The following is a 16,855-nucleotide window of genomic DNA, read 5'->3' as shown; positions in this document are numbered from 1 at the left end:
GAACATTTATTTTTCAAAGATTTAATGACTTTCCTTATTTCACAAGTGGTTGTTAGATGAAAATTAATCTGACAAGGATTTCTCAAAACTGACTCTTCAATGTATTGCTCGGCTTTTTCTTTTGGACTATTCTCAACAATTTTTTGACCTACACTTAGAAAATGGTTGTTAAATATATTAGCTACTTGTGTACTGTTGGTTAAGGTGGACTCATTCTCTGTAATAGTAATACTAACTACCCTAGTGGTTACTTTTCCTTTCTATCTTCTAACAACATTCCATACTGATTTGATTTTATTGCCCGAATTGTTAATTACATCTCTAATATACATATTTTTTGATTTTCTGACAAGTTATCTTAGTATGTTACAATAATTTTTATAGTACAAAATTACTTCTGGGTCTTTACTAATTATTGCTGCCTCATACAATTTTATTTTTCTTTCTGAAGACACTTTAATACCTGTAATGATCCAAGGTTTCTTTGAAAACTGTTTGGTGTTATATTTAATAACTTTTTCGGGGCAACAATGTTCAAAAAGGGGTGTAAATTTATCAAGAAATATGTTGCATTTATCAGTGGCATTTGTCTCATTATATACATCTTCTCATTTAACATTTTTTATACTTTCTCTGAAGTGCACTATAGATACTGGGTGGACCAACCTTACACTTTTACTTAATGATTTCTGAACTGTACCACCTACTAAGTTTTTTAAGTTAATCAGTTGTGCTTCATCGTCTGATAACCATTTATCACAGGGAAAGCATGTGTTAGTTTTACATCCTCTTGCTGTACAAATACATTATCTATTGCTACTGTCTTGAGCTATACGTATAGGGAAATTGATCACTGAATCTAAGTTATATGTCATTAATAACACTTTTAGTTCACTTTTACTATTAGAATTGCTTAAAAAGTTTACATTAAAATCACCACTTCTTCTTTTTGTTTGACAGACAGCCTAATAGGAAGTCAAACTTTTTTATGAATAGCTCCCAATCTCGTAATGGGGACCTGTACACCGTTGCTAATATCAACACTATATTATCTAGCTGTACCGAGCGGGGTGGCGCAGTGGTTAGACACTGGACTCGCATTCGGGAGGACGACGGTTCAATCCCACGTCCGGCCATCCTGATTTAGGTTTTCCGTGATTTCCCTAAATCACTCCAGGCAAATGCCGGGATGGTTCCTCTGAAAGGGCACGGCCGACTTCCTTCCCAATCCTTCCCTAATCCGATGAGACCGATGACCACACTGTCTGGTCTCCTTCCCCAAACCAACCAACCAACCTAGCTGTAGTTCATATACACAAATCCAAAGTGCTGATCGACACAAAATTTGTTTACTTCTACAGTTTTGTATTTATATCCTTGTCTTGTGTAAACGGCAACTCCTCCTTTATCCATGCCAGATCTGCAAGTATAAGATGCTAAATATACCCATTTATACTGACATTTTCCATTCCCACAGTTACATGGTGTTCAGATAGACAAAGTATACCAATCTCATTCTTATTATTGAGATCATCTAAACACACTAACAGCCCATCTACTTTATTTTTTATTCCCTTGATATTTTGATGAAGTAAATTGATACAACCTTTTTACTGTACATGAAGCTTCTTTTATTCTATTTTTCTTGATTGTTGTCTGTCTGGACTTTGGTTTTAACCTAAAAAAAACCTGTCTGCCTGATCCTATTAACCACATTAACCACAGGGATCACTCCTTGTGTGATTGTGCCCCCCCCTCCCCCCGCCCAGCTTCCAGTATCTGCTAATAGAGAAGCTAACTTACCTTTCCCCTTCCCACTTAGGTGCAGGCCATGTGTAATGTATCTCCACCTACCAATAGCATCAATTGGAACAACACTTATGTGAGATTTTGGCGGTGTCTGGAGCATTCTGTTCAGCTCAATGTTAACATGCCTTACAGCAGTTGTTTACCCAGGACTGATCATGGCGCTGAAGGGCCTCCACAAACGCGACATTTGTATGTCCAATTTCTGCTCCTATTTTATCCAGGTCACTCCTGATACTATATCTTGGATTCATACTATATCTTGGAAAACAGCGAATGCGCCGTATTTAAATAGCAGCACGGTCGTACTGCATATGACTTGGTTTTGTACTTCACAATTCGCAACAACAGGGACCACAAACGAAACAAGTTTTCAGTTTCAATGAATTAATGCTGGGAACGCCGATAACATAACATAGTTTTTATCTGGTAAAAACTGTCGGCATACAGAGAGATTCAGACAGTTGCACAGAGTTTCGCACTCAAGTCGCCTAATAAACGTGACTTATTTAGTTTCGTAATCGAAAAAAGAGCTTTCAGACAAATACAAATACGTCAATTGAAATATTGTACTAATTTTGCAACCTCATTATGAAGACTTGGAAAATGTACCTGAGAAAAGCAATGTAGACATCCTGGACAGTTTTAAAGTAGAAAGATTTGTAATTAAAACCAGAGTTACCTTGCAGGTCAGTCAGTTATATCCGCACATGCACAGAGGCACTTTCAAATGAAACGGCAAATATTATTGAAAACAACTCGAAAGTAGATGTAAAACTGGCAGTGTCCTTAAAACCTTTATAAAACTTATAAAACTATCGTTGCAATTCCTGCAAGGCTACAAGGAATTCTTCAAACCTCGTACTTTCTTTAACATCAGTCAATTACACTACCCTGCTACTGTTGAAAAAAGGTTGAATTTTTCAGCGTGAAACCGATCTCCAATTGGGCTAAATCACCATATACCATATCGATGTTATAGTAAACACAATTCGTGTCCTGGACATTACAAAATCATCACTTCTGCATCCTGCATATAGCTATTGACAACCAGACACTTCTACATAATCACAAAGACAGACAGCATTAGCATGTATATAGTTCTAGCAGCACTGGATATTTTCCACGAGGTCGGTCGGTCATCCACAGTGGTCAGCCATCATGTGTCAACTGCCCTTTCACATGCTTGCCAGAGATGCGATCAGAGCACCCTCAGCGGACCGTAGTCACTCTTCAGACTGTTGTACAAAGGCTGGGCTGGTTGCCCTTGGCACAAAGGCGTTACTGTTTCCGGTCATGACCTGCTTGCTTGCTGCCTTTCTACACCCATCTCCACACTCTGGGATTACAAGAACACATGTAGTTTCACGTGGATTGCCAGAACATCATACCATTTACGCTATAGTTCTCGATATGAAGCACATAACGGTATGTTACGATTGCTTGCACAGTGTAATTCCGAAGATAAAGAGTGGACATTATTTCTCTAGAGACCCGGAACTTCAGTGAGATGCAGTGAGGTGGAATATGCTCCAAACCACTGAATAACTAGAAACTTATCTCGTCTGCGAAAATCTTTATGTAAAAACTCGAAAAAATAGAGGAAACTAATAGTTCTACCCATGAATACCGAAGTCACTGATACAACAGATTCCAAACCATCCTTCTATGTTACAAAGTCTCATGTCTGGAGAACCAGCAAACGTGTCTTCCATCCGTCTTTCCCCATCTAAATGTACACAACACAATTTATGTTCTCTCAACCAAATAAAGACGGGAAATGTTTAGAAGCAGTCAACCGGACAATTTACATGTGAAGAAATAACTGTCCAGCACAAACACAGCCCTTATTGAATCTTCTCAAATTTCCACAGAGAACATATGCGATCACAAACGCCGTCCAACACGTACTGAGTATTATTTCACTATTCAGCCTTCTAGAGTGCAACACAGTTAGGTCAGCTACATTCCTGCACCCCAGCCAGCTTCTCCTGTCCTGACGACTCCCACCGTAAGCCGGAAACGTCAACTCGTTCTGGTGACAGGCCACTGCCACCATGCGTCCCGCAACCCAGACAGAATTGTCCTAGGAAACCAGCTACATATATTTTATTGTTGTACATAAAATTAAATGTACGATTGCAGCCTCAATCTGACAACATTCGACAATGGGCAAAGTGTCAGAAATAAACAGTCCTGACAGCTGTGGCTCTCGAAATAGAAATATCTGTACCATACTTATCACTGGACTTAATTTTCCACATAAAATAATCTTACACTCCTGTTAAGGCTATCGCAGTTTTCCACATCAAATCCATACCTTCCTTAAACAGGACATAGTCATTTTCTTTGCACATGTTGGAACACATATATACTTTATAGGCCTGCTGATCACAGTGAATCCATCATGCATCCCCTACTACTAAGTATAATACTTCGCCAATAACTGAATGCTGGTGATGCCAAACAGTACTGGGCGAAAATCCGAGATGGATGGATGTGTCTCATTTGTTTTTTTTCTTGCGAGTGATACCGATGTGTCTTAGAAACAGAGACGTAATCGTCTTACAAGCCACCAGATGTTAAAAACACGATCGCATCGGCTATGTTATTGTCACAGGCGGTCTTGGTTCTACTGGCACACGCAAATATCCACGTTAAAAACTATACTGTTTTTATAAGTCGACGTGTGGTATTGATACTGAATAAAGTCGTCTTCCACACAAATACTGCGACATTGAATATACATGGAGATCACTGGGATCTGTATTATCAGACCAAAAGTGCGGGTGCACGTCACCTGTGGTATAAGCTAGTAATAAAATCATTGAATTTAAAAAAGTGATTTGGCTAAGGAACATGGTTGTTGTTGTTGTTGTGTTCTTCAGTCCTGAGACTGGTTTGATGCAGCTCTCCATGCTACACTATCCTGTGCAAGCTTCTTCATCTCCCAGTACCTACTGCAGCCTACATCCTTCTGAATCTGCTTAGTGTATTCATCTCTTGGTCTCCCTCTACGATTTTTACCCTCCACGCTGCCCTCCAATACTAAATTGGTGATCCCTCCATGTTTCAGAACATGTCCTACCAACCGATCCCTTCTTCTAGTCAAGTTGTGCCACAAACTCCTCTTCTCCCCAATTCTATTCAATACCTCCTCATTAGTTATGTGATCTACCCATCTAATGTTCAGCATTCTTCTGTAGCACCACATTTCGAAAGCTTCTATTCTCTTCTTGTCTAAGCTACTTATCGTCCACGTTTCACTCCCATACATGGCTACACTCCATACAGACACTTTCAGAAACGATTTCCTGACATTTAAATCTATACTCGATGTTAACAAATTTTTCTTCTTCAGAAACGCTTTCCTTGCCATTGCCAGTCTACATTTTATATCCTCTCTACTTCGACCATCATCAGTTATTTTGCTCCCCAAATAACAAAACTCCTTTACTACTTTAAGTGTCTCATTTCCTAATCTAATTCCCTCAGCATCACCCGACTTAATTCGACTACATTCCATTATCCTCGTTTTGCTTTTGTTGATGTTCATCTTATATCCTCCTTTCAAGACACTGTCCATTCCGTTCAACTGCTCTTCCAAGTCCTTTGCTGTCTCTGACTGAATTACAATGTCATCGGCGAACCTCAAAGTTTTTATTTCTTCTTCATGGATTTTAATACCTACTCCGAACTTTTCTTTTGTTTCCTTTATTGCTTGCTCAATATACAGATTGAATAACATCGAGGATAGGCTACAACCCTGTCTCACTCCCTTCCCAACCACTGCTTCCCTTTCGTGCCCCTCGACTCTTATAACTGCCATCTGCTTTCTGTACAAATTGTAAATAGCCTTTCGCTCTCTGTATTTTACCCCTGCCACCTTCAGAATTTGAAAGAGAGTATTCCAATCAACATTGTCAAAAGCTTTCTCTAAGTCTACAAATGTTAGAAACGTAGGTTTGCCTTTCCTTAATCTTTCTTCTAAGATAAGTCGTAGGGTCAGTATTGCCTCACGTGTTCCAACATTTCTACGGAATCCAAATTGATCTTCCCCGAGGTCGGCTTCTACCAGTTTTTCCATTCTTCTGTAAAGAATTCGCGTTAGTATTTTGCAGCTGTGACTTATTAAACTGATTGTTCGGTAATTGTCACACATGTCAACACATGCTTTCTTTGGGATTGGGATTATTATATTCTTCTTGAAGTCTGAGGGTATTTCGCCTGTCTCATACATCTTGCTCACCAGATGGTAGAGTTTTGTCAGGACTGGCTCTCCCAAGGCCGTCAGTAGTTCTAATGGAATGTTGTCTACTCCCGGGGCCTTGTTTCGACTCAGGTCTTTCAGTGCTCTGTCAAACTCTTCACGCAGTATCATATCTCCCATTTCATCTTCATCTACATCCTCTTCCACTTCCATAATATTGTCCTCAAGTACATCACCCTTGTATAGACCCTCTATATACTTCTTCCACCTTTCTGCTTTCCCTTCTTTGCTTAGAACTGGGTTTCCATCAAAGCTCTTGATGTTCATGCAAGTGTTTCTCCTTTCTCCAAAAGTCTCTTTAATTTTCCTGTAGGCAGTATCTATCTTACCCCTAGTGAGATAAGCCTCTACATCCTTACATTTGTCCTCTAGCCATCCCTGCTTAGCCATTTTGCACTTCCTGTCGATCTCATTTTTGAGACGTTTGTATTCCTTTTTGCTTGCTTCATTTACTGCATTTTATATTTTCTCCTTTCATCAATTAAATTCAATATTTCTTCTGTTATCCAATGGTTTCTACTAGCCCTCGTCTTTTTACCTATTTGATCCTCTGCTGCCTTCACTATTTCATCCCTCAAAGCTACCCATTCTTCTTCTACTGTATTTCTTCCCCCCATTCCTGTCAGTTGTTCCCTTATGCTCTTCCTGGAACTCTGTACAACCTCTGGTCCTTTCAGGAACATTGTATGAAGCTGGTATTTGCAACTCCGTCTTGAGGCCACAAGATATTTCTCCAGTATTTGTAACACACTGTATCTCAATGCACTGTCACAGGTTCTGCTATATATCCACGGGGTTATAGGTGATGGTTGATTGAGAATAATCACATACAATAGATGGTGTGCTATGTGATGAATCACTTTAAAAAATGCTATGCTAGATTGAGGTCATAAGAAATGTACACTAGCTTTTCAGATTTATAATGTTACGCTTTCTGGTAGAAATGCTGTCGGCAATTTGAAATCAAGTCTTTCCATTCAACCACATACATGCATTGGATCCTGTGGAGATGTCTTTTAATGATTACAGCCACTAGTGAATCATATTCGTGGCACTCTCATTTCTCGAATCGAGTCACCTTTTTTGAACCTATCTGCTACCGTAAAACTTGAATGTGGTTTTAGACAGTCCCTATGCATCCTGTAACTGTTCCTCAGTCTCTACCTCGCGATGCCTGCAACTTTGTGCATGTGATAATTCCAGTTTAAGTCGGAACTGAGAAGAAGTCGGAGAGCGCTATATCTACCACATTCTGAAACCTGTTTAGAAACAGGGTAATCTGAGTTAATGCAACAGGACCATGTTTTGACCACTTGGTGGAAATGTGAACATGTTGTCGTAGCTCCACCAATCGTATACAATGTGTAAGGCCAGCACCAAACGAAACTTTCTTCTGCAACACAAGGATATATAAAGACAGTATGGGAACTGAGAGAAGGATGAGGATTTTGCTGCTGCATTGTGGTATGTTTCCTAACTACATTCAGGTACTGCAGTCCCTCAGGTTCCATTTACTTCTGTCACCCAAACATTCTCTCTGTCACGCACCATCCAACCGAGAATAAAAAACTACAAACTTTAAAGCTCCACTACTGTAACCTGTCTCACGATATATAACAAATTCTGTTTGCGTGCTTGCATCGTGAATATGCTCCGACCCCATTAAATATACAGCTATTGATCCACTCAGTGATCGCAGCTGCTTCCATAGACAGAGGTGTCAGCGCCTGTACTATAGGAGGACCATATCCCACGGGCTATCAGTCACAAGAGAGGCTCTCTGTGTTGTTGTTTGATACATTGTCTTTTTCCTGCTGTGACGCATCCAAACAGCGTATGGCACAGCTTTCTACACCGCCATGCATTTTGTTTCTTCCATCACGATTTCGAGGTCTGCGTAAGGTTCTAAACCGACATTAACATGTTTCGATCCATTGGCTCTGACTGAAAGCTGGGCATCGCACAGTGTAAATTTACTGCTAAAACTGGAAAACTGGTGAGCGTCCTGTTTAGACTAAAAAAACTTAACTCTTCTCGAGCAGGTCATGAGGGCCCAACGGTAATGACTGGCCGCCGTGTCATCCTCAGCCCACAGGCGTCACTGGATGCGGATATGGAGGGGCATCTACATCTACACCTACATCCATACTCCGCAAGCCACCTGACGGTGTGTGGCGGAGGGTACCCTGAGTACCTCTATGGGTTCTCCCTTCTATTCCAGTGTCGTATTGTTCGTGGAAAGAAGGATTGTCGGTATGCTTCTGTGTGGGCTCTAATCTCTCTGATTTTATCCTCATGGTCTCTTCGCGAGATATACGTAGGAGGGAGCAATATACTGCTCGACTCTTCGGTGAAGGTATGTTCTCGAGACTTTAACAAAAGCCCGTACCGAGCTACTGAGCGTCTCTCCTGCAGAGAATTCCACTGGAGTTTATCTATCATCTCCGTAACGCTTTTGCGATTACTAAATGATCCTGTAACGAAGCGCGCTGCTCTCCGTTGGATCTTCTCTATCTCTTCTATCAACCCTATCTGGTACGGATCCCACACGGCTGAGCAGTATTCAAGCAGTGGGCGAACAAGCGTACTGTAACCTTTGTTTTCGGATTGCATTTCCTTATGATTCTTCCAATGAATCTCAGTCTGGCATCTGCTTTACCGACGATCAACTTTATATGATCATTCCATTTTAAATCACTCCTAATGCGTACTCCCAGATAATTTATGGAATTAACTGCTTCCAGTTGCTGACCTGCTATTTTGTAGCTAAATGATAAGGGATCTATCTTTCTATGTATTCGCAGCACATTACACTTGTCTACATTGAGATTCAATTGTCATTCCCTGCACCATGCGTCAATCCGCTGCAGATCCTCCTGCATTTCAGTACAATTTTCCATTCTTACAACCTCTCGATACACCACAGCATCATCTGCAAAAAGCCCCAGTGAACTTCCGACATCATCCACCAGGTCATTTATGTATATTATAAATAGCAACTGTCCTATGACACTCCCCTGCGGCACACCTGAAATCACTCTTACTTCGGAAGACTTCTCTCCATTGAGAATGACATGCTGCGTTCTGTTATCTAGGAACTCCTCAATCCAATCACACAATTGGTCTGATAGTCCAATGCTCTTACTTTGTTCATTAAACGACTGTGGGGAACTGGTTCAAATGGTTCAAATGGCTCTGAGCACTATGGGACTTAACGTCTATGGTCATCAGTCCCCTAGAACTCAGAACTACTTAAACCTAACTAACCTAAGGACATCACACAAGATCCAGTCATCACGAGGCAGAGAAAATCCCTGACCCCACCGGGTATCGAACCCGGGAACCCGGGCGTGGGAAGCGAGAACGCTACCGCACGAACACGAGCTGCGGACTGTGGGGAACTGCATCGAACGCCTTGCGGAAGTCAAGAAACACGCCATCTACCTGTGAACCCGTGTCTATGGCCCTCTGAGTCTCGTGGACGAATAGCGCGAGCTGGGTTTCACACGACCGTCTTTTTCGAAACCCATGCTGATTCCTACAGAGTAGATTTCTAGTCTCCAGAAAAGTCATTATACTCGAACATAATACGTGTTCCAAAATTCTACAACTGATCGACGTTACAGATATAGGTCTATAGTTCTGCACATCTGTTCGACGTCCCTTCTTGAAAACGGGGATGATCTGTGCCCTTTTCCAATCCTTTGGAACGCTATGCTCTTCTAGAGACTTACGGTACACCGCATGTGGTCAGCCCACCGCTCTCCCGGCCGTATGTCAGTTTCCGAGACCGGAGCCGATACTTCTCAATCAAGTAGCTCCTCAGTTTGCCTCACAAGGGCTGAGTGCACCCCGCTTGCCAACAGCGCTCGACAGACCGGATGGTCACCCATCCAAGTGCTAGCTCAGCCCGACAGCGCTTAACTTCGGTGATCTGACGGGAACCGGTGTAACCACTGCGGCAAGGCCGTTGGCCCTGTTTAGAGTTCCAGAGATATTTATTTTGACTTCCAAATATCATCGTTTTGGTGTGTAAAATCAGATATTGCAGCTGATATCGGTTTCGGGATTTGTTTCCCACAAAAGCGTGTGAAGTGTCTCAGGAAGGTTTCACAAGTGTGCAGCGACGTTTTTTAGTGTCAGTGATCATGTGTTGTGGTATACGTCGCGAAATTGAGGCAAACTACTGTGAAGCGATCCTTTGAAAGTGCATTTAGAGACGTATTCAATTGGATTTAGAAACTCATGAAGCAGCTCATGCTCAAAGACTAGTGTATTTCCCACAAAAACTCGCGAAGCGTGTCAGAGGTGGTTTCACAAGCGTGCCACGATCTTGCTACTCATGTGTCGCAGTGGTGGTATTCCTCGGAACAAAACGTGCAATTGTCTAAATAATCTCACATCGTTTGCAAAGCCCTCTCTTTGTGCAATGGTACATTTAGTTCCTGTGATATCTTCGAGTTATGTATGTGACAATATTCCGCTTCAGTGGCAAAGGCTATCCATGTGCCAGGGATGGGAAGGAAGGAGGCCGTGGGTATTTCCAACACGACAGGAAGTGCTTAGCAGCTACCGCATGACAGTGCTGTAAGCCGGCGCACCATTTTTGTTGCATAAGCCGGCGTATTGCCTCTTTTCTAGTGGGTTGCAGAGACTCTGGGGTCAAGGTCTTGTCTTTTGCACTTTGGAAGACTGACTGAATGACTGAACTGTTATCAGTTGTTCTACGGTTACAGCACTTGCATTTATCAGCATGAGTTTTGAAGAGTAACTTAGCCCTATCTTCATTATTTCGTGAAGTGCATTCGTCTTCACCAAATATCATTGCTGTCAACACAGTCCTCAGATGCTAATATACTCCTCCTTCTCCAGAACAGATATCTTGTCCGTTGAACACAGCATACAATTACGTCCATCCTCCCATTCCAGCAGCTAGACACAGACTGAGTCCTTTTGCCACCATTTTTTGCATACTGTCTTCTTGGATTACGTCACAAAAGGGGAGAGGGGGAGGGACGAAAGCGCCCTCTGTTTGTGGTGTTGTGAACTATGTCAGTTGGACTCCAGTCCTCATGGTGAACGCACTGGATGAAGCTGTCGTCTATGACAACTCAAATTGTTTAAATAAACAATGAATGCAAAATAAAGACTTACGTCCTTCCTATCTGGCAGCCCAGCACAGACTGAGTTCTTTTCCTGCCAATTTCCTGATGGGGGAGGGGAGCAATGTATGCCAAATAAAGACTTACATCCATCCCATCTGGCAGACGAGCACTGACTGAGTCCTTTTCCCATCAATTTCCAGAGGGGTGAGGAGAGGAGAGTGGAGAGGGAAGGGAGGGGAGGGAGAAGGGGAGGGGGTTAGGGCATAGTGGAGGTAGCCCAGTTCACCTATTTCCCCCCAAAATTTGAAGTTCCCACCATGATGTCACTGTGATGTTGCCACATCTATGACCGCCACATGGATCCGCCATCTTGAATAAATTTGGTAATAATGCAACGTGGGATGGTGCCGCCCTTGCCCTATAAATTGTAATCCATTCCGGATATTCTAATTTTCGTTCCTGCACTCCTGTTTCCGTCATAAATTCAACAATAGTGAGATTAAATAGAAAAAATCTTTCCAAGCATGCCCATTGACTTAACCAACGTACTTTGCAATAATATATGAAGTCCTCGTACTCTTCGTTCACTTCAATTGAAAACTGTTGTAGCTGAAAATGGATTAAAAGCTGGGACTTCAGAAATTTTAGTATTTGTACCACGAATTTCTTCATGTCAGAAAATTTGACACAATGTCCGTCTTGATGTACAAAACAGTGAATCCTGTCTGTTGATCACTGTGATTTTTTGCTATTTCATCGTCATCTAAAATATTAAATTCTTTCTGCATCGTACTAGAGTGTTATTTTGTAGCAAATAAGCGCTACTCGTCACTTGTGCGAATTGAGAATTGTCATCCCTCTCTTGTGTCAGTCCCATTCCTTTTAAAGGATTGTGACGATAGATCCCTAGATTGCCTCTTTTTGTGCAAATAGCCACTGGACCCGTGAACGTCCTTCATCACACGAACAAATAGCTGAGGGTAAACAGAGCTGACACAACCATTCTGTCGAAGTCAGAGAGTTGTGCCGACCGCAAAATGCCGCACCGCTGTACTACTGAAATGTCACGCTGTTGTGGGTACTTCCGCGAAGTCCGAGCGAAGACGAGTAACAGGCAGGACCTTGGTCCGTACTGGTCTGTACACACTGCACGCGTGACGTTTTGGCTTGCACTGGCTGACCGTGGTGTTCACCAACAAATTAACAGCTATGTTTCTCGTGTAGGTAAAAAGAAATATTCAAGAACCTGGGATACAGACGAAAGAGGCGCACTATCGGCGTGATTGGCAGATAAATGTTGTCATTGTTTTCAACCAAATGTGTTTTACCCACTTGTATTAGGGATCGTCGGTGGCTTTCATTTCTCATTATTATTATTATTATTGTTGTCAAATGAGACCACTATGAAGCATTTTATATTTTATCACTAATCGGACACTTTCCAAGCGTCTCAGACTGCGTGGTGTATCAAATGTTCAAATGTGTGTGAAATCTTATGGGACTTAACTGCTAAGGTCATCAGTCCCTAAGTTTACACACTACTTAACCTAAATTATCCTAACGACGAACACACACAGCCATGCCCGAGGGAGGACTCGAACCTCCGCCGGGACCAGCCGCACAGTCCATGACTGCAGCGCCTGAGACCGTTCGGTTAATCCCGCGTGGCCGTGGTGTATCGACGGATATTTTGTGCAGTGGCGTTTGGTAGTTGGCAGAGAGATATTTTGTCGATGCCAATGGTTTTTAAATGCCCATTATGATCTTTTAACACTGCTCCTAGTGTGCCGAGAATCACTGGGGCGACTTTCACTTGTTTATGCGAAACATTGTACTTCGACTTTCAACAGTTCTTAACCGGTAAGTTTTTCACGTTGTTTCTCGTCGATTCTGCCATCAATTGAGATGGTAAAGTCAATGGTCACCGTTTATTTTTCTACACAGTTGTGACATTTGGTGTAATGTGTTCCAGAAATCAGTCTCTCTGAAGCTGGACATCCCACAGTAATCTGGTACGTTCGTTCTCGGCAACTTCTTCTGGCTTATACTCCCGCCAGTAGATGGTAAATTGAGTCCTTTTCGCCTGTTTTTCTGGACAGGTACAGCCTGATGACGTCACTGGGAGGACGAAGAGCGTGGTATATTCTCATGGATTTGTGATGTATGCATATTAATTTGGTCACTGTGTAAATTCCATTTCTTAAGTGTATATCGGTATGCATAGCTCACACAGAGCAAAACCATGTAGCTGAGTAGTCTTTGGCGATTGCTGCAATATCTTCGTGTTGCTACAGCGCCTCTGCCTGAGAGCACAAGCACAACTATACAAATTCTAAGTTGAGCAGTGTTGAGTAGCGTTTTTATAGAAATAGTTGGCTTCAGTTTGTAGACAGTGTTGATCAAATCGTACTAAGTCTTTATATAATTCCGTATAGTCAGAGTTTTACACAGTACACGAGTTTACGTTAGGAATTAATTTGTTTGAAACTTCCCTCCTGAAACTTCTCACAGCGCATGACGTGTCGTTCCTTTCTAAATAAGAAGGAAACAGTGTAGGAGACGATGCTGTCGATGTCCATACTGGGTCTCGGAGATGTCCTTGCTACAGAAAGAGAGCACACAGTTTTAATCTGCCAGGAAGTTTCATATCAGCGCACACTCCGCAGCAGAGTGAAAATCTCATTCTGGAATTAATTTGTTTGGTAAACATTTTAGGAAGGTTTTGGTAGACAGTTTTAGGAAGATTCACTCCGACAGGGAGAAGCAGACAAGCGATTAAGTTACAAGTTTTCTTGCTTTTCTGTCCAGATTATCCAGCTCTAATTGTGTCCAGTTGACGATGCCTGCAGTGTATCTCACGACGGATATGGCACGCATATTAATTGTCTTCATGATATTATTACAGGGTGAAAAGTATTTAAACCGACAAACTCTGGGAGGTTGTAGGGGACATCAAAACAAATATTTTTCCATAATGTCATTTTTTCATATGAGGATTATTTAAACCGGTGGAGGCCGTATTACGCTCTTCAGTTGTTAGAGGTCGTATTACGATCTTCAGTTGTTATAGGGCGTATTGCGGTCTTGATTTGTAGGCAACTGCTGTCCACCAGTGTAGTAGTGCATTGTCTCTGTTTACTAGTGGAGCGATACACCTGGAGTGAGTACACTGATATGGTTGGTGCACAGCGGGTTTATCAACAACAATATCCTAATCGCCGTATCCCGCATCATACGACCTTTGCTGCTGTGTACCAACGTCTGCGTGAGACCGGGTCATTTAGCAGATTACCTGGACAGAGACGCCGTCGCACGATAAGAACGCTGCAATTTGAGGACGCTGCCTTGCAACATGTGGAGCGGGAGCCTTCAATCAGCATTCCTAAAACTTCACGTAACATGGGGACGAATCAGACGAATGTGAGAACAGTCCTTCGAGAGCACTTGTTACGACCATTTTACTTACAGCGTGCCCACAACCTGGAACCAGTTGATTATCCACCCAGAGTACAGTTTTCGCAGTGGTACCTGGAACAGTGTGAAATGCATCCTACATTTCCATCATCTGTGTTGTTTACCGATGAAGCAACGTTCGAGCGTGATGGAGTCTTCAACATTCACAATTCGCATGTTTGGAGTGGGGATAACCCACATGCCACAGTTACTAGCGCTCATCAAGTGCTGTTCTTCGTTAATGTGTGGGTCGGTGTTGCTGGGGACTGTTTAATTGGGTCTTATCTGCTACCTAGGCCATTAAATGGCAGGCACTATTACAATTTTCCCGCCAGAGCATTGCCAGAATTTCTGGAAGACGTCCCGCTCCCTACAAGACAACGCATGTGGTTCCAACATGACGGGGCGCCGGCACATTTCAGCCGTCGTTTGCTTCGATTCCTGGACCGACGGTTCCCAGAAATGTGGATTGGCAGAGGTAGTCCTGTTGATTATTCACCCAGAGTACAGTTTTCGCAGTGGTACCTGGAACAGTGTGAAATGCATCCTACATTTCCATCAGTCCGTAGAAATATTGGAACACGTGAGGGAATACTGACCCTACGACTTATCTTAGAAGATATGTCCCCTCTGGACTTTTTTGTGTGGGGAGAGATGCGCAACCTTGTTTCTGCAACTCCTGTTGCATCAGAAGAGGATCTGGTTGCCCGGATAGTAGCAGCAGCAGGAACAGTTCAGGGTACTCCTGGAGTTTTTGCCCGTGTCAGACAGAACATGCTCCGACGGTGTAACCTTTGTTTACGTGTCAATGGAGACATTTTTGAAAATCTACTGTAATTGAAACTGGGTTGTACCAATCTGTTCTCTCTTGGTCATAAAAAAATGGAAAAGTATTTGTTGGTTTAATTGATTTGCCGCCAGAGAAATCTTCCTCTGCTAGTTTAAATACTCCTCATAGGAAAAAAATGACATGAGGGAAAAACATTTGTTTTGATGTCCCCTATAACCTCGCAGAGTTTGTCGGTTTAAATACTTTTCACCCTGTATGTAATACACAATGTAGAATGAGCTAGGTAGCGAGACATGTAGGCGAGCCACGCCTGGAGGGAAATCACAACTCAGTTCAAATGCACACGTGGCATTAAAGAACAGTATCTGTTACAGTAAACTCTGGTTGTGCTTTTTAGGCAGTTTTCCACAGTTGTCTAGATAAATTTTGGGCTACTTTCTTATATCTTCCTCATAAACATAGTACACGGACAGTTAAAATATACAAACGGAGGAATGTTTTACGAATGGCAAATAGATTCTCTTCACTTCTAGTAACTGATGAGTGTGACAACGGGAAACTCCTCCTGGCACTTCGTTTAAGTGATTGCTAAGCCACGGATATGCAGTTGCCAATCATTAGTGGACCGTGCTACGTCGGAGCAGACGCTATAGCTGAAAAAAATTCACTCAAGACGCACTTTTCGCTGCGCATGACGTATCGTTGTTTTCTAAATAAGAGGTAATCAGTGTAGGAGACGAGGCTGTCGATGTCCATACTGGGTCCCGGAGATGTCTTTGCTACACAAAGAGAGGAAACAGGCTCCAATCAATGAAATTTAGTGCATGTTCAGTGCGAGCCGCGAACGTCAATGGGTAGCAGCGTACAGTACTGATGCAAGACCTGCCACCTCAGAACACGGCGAGACGTGGAGCGGAAACAATACGACGCTGCCGCAGTGCCAAGTTTCCCGATTTGGCTGCAGACTAGAAAGTGGTGAGTAAAGGACGAGCACTGATTGAGCCTGTCTGCTCGTGTCGGTGAGAAAGCCGTTACATTTTCCCTCAGCGGCTGCCGCCGTTGCTTCTACAGACAGCCGCAGAGTTTCTTGCAGCAGACTGCGTGAGTGATAGCTCGCCAGCGCTCACTACACGTCGCACACTGGCTTGTCCGTCTTGCTCTCAGTGCGTCCTACTACGTGAGGGAGGACGCGTTACGTCGACAGGAGGTCTTTACATATTAGTCACACGACTTCGCACTGACACTTGAAAGCTGTTTTGCTGTATACGTAGAATGACATTTTAGAAAGCTTTTGCAGTCACATGTGTTTCTTTAGTATCCGATAGTGATCCCGATTTCCTATTCAGTCCGAGTATCGATATGAAAGAATGGCCAGAGGTTCTCGGGCTTCGTAGCGCGACCGTGGCTTGCTCCCGCAGACGGCGCCTCCTC

The 16,855-nt window shown here is 42.8% G+C and overlaps 1 pseudogene; it reads right to left on the bottom strand.

Moving 5' to 3' along the window:
- Positions 1-9,933: 9,933 nt before the first annotated feature.
- On the bottom strand, positions 9,934-10,051 carry LOC126471886 (5S ribosomal RNA; annotated as a pseudogene).
- Between the last annotated feature and the right edge of the window lie 6,804 nt (positions 10,052-16,855).

This window comes from Schistocerca serialis, chromosome 3, assembly GCF_023864345.2.
Source record: "Schistocerca serialis cubense isolate TAMUIC-IGC-003099 chromosome 3, iqSchSeri2.2, whole genome shotgun sequence".
NCBI classification, from domain to species: Eukaryota; Metazoa; Arthropoda; class Insecta; order Orthoptera; family Acrididae; genus Schistocerca; species Schistocerca serialis.
The sequence above is the reverse complement of the archived record's forward strand: the minus strand, read 5'-3'. Positions and strand labels throughout refer to the sequence as shown.